The 3627-nt window shown below is 42.0% G+C and overlaps 1 pseudogene; it reads right to left on the reverse strand.

Annotated features, from left to right (window-relative positions):
- Positions 1–222: 222 nt before the first annotated feature.
- On the reverse strand, positions 223–324 carry LOC112793797 (small nucleolar RNA R71; annotated as a pseudogene).
- Positions 325–3627: the final 3303 nt, after the last annotated feature.

A 3627-nucleotide genomic window follows, 5' to 3' on the forward strand; every position in this document is an offset into this window, starting at 1 on the left:
GTATGAATAAGTGGGTAAAGAGTTGATAAAATCACTCAATTGAGCACAAGATAAACCATGAAATATGGGTTTATCAATGGCTATAGACTACTTTTGTTCCCTTTTTCACTCAAGGACAAAGCATCTAAGTGGCTGGAGTCCTTTCCGAAGGAGAGCTTGACAAATTGCGAAGATGTGGTGAACAAATTTTTGGCAAGATTCTACCCTCCTCAAAGAATTAACAGGCTGAGAGCTGAGGTGCAAACGTTTAGGCAACAAGATGGTGAAACTTTCTATGAGGCATGGGAGAGGTTTAAGGACTTAACAAGAAGATGCCCACCGGACATGTTCAATGAATGGGTTCAACTTCACATTTTCTATGAAGGTCTTTCTTATGAGTCAAAGAAAGCTGTAGACCATTCATCAGGGGGCTCTCTAAACAAGAAGAAAACCATTGAAGAAGCCATAGATGTCATTGAAACGGTAGCTGAGAATGACTACTTCTATGCTTCTGAGAGAAGCAACACTCGAGGAGTAATGGAGCTGAACCACATGGATGCATTGCTGGCTCAAAATAAGATGATCACCAAGCAGCTAGCAGATCTCACCAAGAATGTAGAAGAAAACCAAGTTGCAGCGGTCATCACTTGATCACCAGCTCAAGAAGGAGTGAATATAGGAGAAGAAGGTGACTGGGAACAAGCCAATTATGTTGGAAACTCACCCAGACAGATCCATGATCCATACTCCAAAACTTACAATTCGGAATGAAGAAATCACCCTAACTTTGGGTGGGGAAATCAGCAAGACCAAGGCCAAGACTAGAGATGCCACAACCACAATCCCAACAACAATGCAAATCACCAACATACCTCACAGAGATCCTATCAACACCCACCTAACCACCTTTCTCAACCACCTAACCTCAACCCACCATCACTAACCGAAGATAGACTTTCCAAAATTGAGACTCTACTTGAAGACATATGTAAATAAGTCCAAGACAACAAGGTGTTTAAGGATGAAGTGCGAGCTAATATAAAAAACCAAGGGGAAACCATCAAGAGGCTGAAGTCCCAAGTAGGGTATCTATCTCAACAGTTTCCCAAACTCACTGATGGGTTTCCCAGTGACATAGAGAAGAATCCAAGAGGAGAAACAAAGAAAGTAAGGTTGGAATAATGCAAGATGATCACCACAAGTGATGAGATGAGTGTGGAGGAAGTGGACACAAACAGAACACTTCCAAGACAGTCCAAAGGAAAATCATGAAGACAGAAACCATGCACCCCGACCCACACACAGGGAGGAGCTAAAGAAAGGGGAGACCGTGAACCCATATGCACCCTTTCCCCAAAGGCTCAAAGGTGGTGTAGCAAGGAGAATGTATTGAAGATTGCTCGACATGTTTGCATCCCTTGATGTAAATATACCATTCATTAAGGCTCTCCAGCAAATGCCCTCCTACATCAAGTACATAAAGGAACTTCTGGCCAAAAAGAGTTCATTGAAAGGTGGACAAACAATAATGATGAACAGGGAGTGCAGTGCTCTCATTCAAACAGAGCCACCTACAAAGAAGAATGATCCAGGGAGTTTCCACATTCCCTGTGCTATAGGAGAGACAATGATTGATAAGGGGGCTCTGTGACCTGGGAGCAAGTATCAACCTAATGCCTCTATCCCTCATGAAAAAGCTTTAAATCAATGAGCTAACACCCACAGACGTAATCATCAAATTGGCTGACAAAACTCAAAAATAGGCCATAGGAGTGGTTGAGAATGTGTTAGTGAAGGTTGGGAACTACTTCCTGCCCACGGACTTTGTTATTTTGGAAATGGAAGAGAATCTCATCCATCCCATCATCCTGGGGAGGCCATTTTTAGCCACAACTAGGGCGCTTATAGATGTAGAGCGAGGAGAGCTAGTATTGAGGATACACAATGAACAGCTCACCTTCAGTGTTTTCAAACCCTCACAAGAAGCAGATCATGATAACAAAGAGTTAAAGGAAGAGCACAATAAGGGGTTGATGGAAGAGGTAAGCATGGGAGCATAAGCATCACACCTAAAAATCCCCATTGGTGACAACCAATGTGATCAGAGGGAGCAACAGCCAAGTGTAATCCAAGAGGAACTAGACCCACTAGAGTCATATGAAACAAGCAACAAAACCCTCGTGAAAGAAAAAACCACAAGGAGTAAAGCGACATCAAGGAACACAAGAAAAAAAGCCCCAAGGGGATGGAAAACAAGAAGATCCCTACAGAAAATTTCTCTCCAGGAGATGAAGTGGTCTCTGCCTACTTTCCATCTATACCACCTCATTTCCCCACCATTCCATCTCAACTGCCTCCAGTATACACCATCAACAAAATCTTGTCCTTAGAACATGTGGAGCTTCTTAACAAAGCCAATAGAGACAATTCACTGCAAGGGAGGAAGATTTGAAGCACTACCAACCACCCTGACAAAGGCCAAACGTCAAGCTAATGACGCTAAAGAAGCGCTTCATGGGAGGCAACCCATGTTCTATACCCTTTCTTTTTAATCTCTAATATTAGTTAATAAGGCAAAGTTCATGGATTCTAAATCAACTTTGACGAACACTTAGAAGAATTTTTATATGCAACATATAGTGAACAACAAGTTTGGTGTTCAAGGCATACTAAGATTGCATGAACACAACCCATATCATGTTAATCGTAGAGTCTTAATCAAACCTTGTTGCACCATATGACCACAAACAAGTTTGGTGTTACCAACGTTGTATTTATGGGTAATTGGATGGTCGGTTGATTTACATTCGTGAATAGCATTTAGTTATTTAAAAACAAAAAAAAAGATTTTTATAGTAGCCATTTCATATTTTAATTTTTCCCACCAAAAATTCAATTGACTTTTGCATTCTTTTTGTCTTGTATAGGAAATCAAAAAGTGGATTGGTGGAACTTGATAGGACAATCAAAGAAGGGAGGTTCGGCCACTATACCAAGGAAAATGCACACTTGTCCTCAAGGGGAGTATCTTAGAAAGTGTTGCCATGCAACATTGGGAGTAGGATAGCCTTGGAGACCGAATCAAGATCCTCATAAAGGAAGTGATCCTTGTGCCCATCCAATCAAAACCCCAGCCGTTCACTACTAAGCCATGCCATCAATCCACACCCTACAAACACCCATCATCTTTCTACATAAATGATCCCCACTTTACACCTTTCCATATGCAAGTGTCATTCCCATCCATATCTCTCTTCCTTCTCTCGAACACACACACTCCATCCTCCACCAAAAGTTTCATACACACTCTCATAGCCACATATTGTGAGCTGCAAACATACCAAGCATCACTCATGACATCGTCGAGCTCTAAGAGGAGAAGAGGGAAGGAACCTATGGGACAGCTTCCTTTCGATGCCGGGAGATTCAAAACTGCCTTCCATGAGCTCCAATATGAACGGATCAAAATAAAGAAAATATTGCCAAAGTTGACATTCCAGTTCAACGAGGATGAGTGCCCAAAGATTAGAAAGAATATTGCACAGAGGGATTGGCAAAAGCTCACGAACCCAGAGACAAAGATAAATGCAAACCTCATCAAGGAGTTCTATGCCAATGTGGCCAGAGAAGACAGTACTAGGGCCCCCA

This window comes from Arachis hypogaea, chromosome 3, assembly GCF_003086295.3.
Source record: "Arachis hypogaea cultivar Tifrunner chromosome 3, arahy.Tifrunner.gnm2.J5K5, whole genome shotgun sequence".
Lineage (NCBI taxonomy): Eukaryota > Viridiplantae > Streptophyta > Magnoliopsida > Fabales > Fabaceae > Arachis > Arachis hypogaea.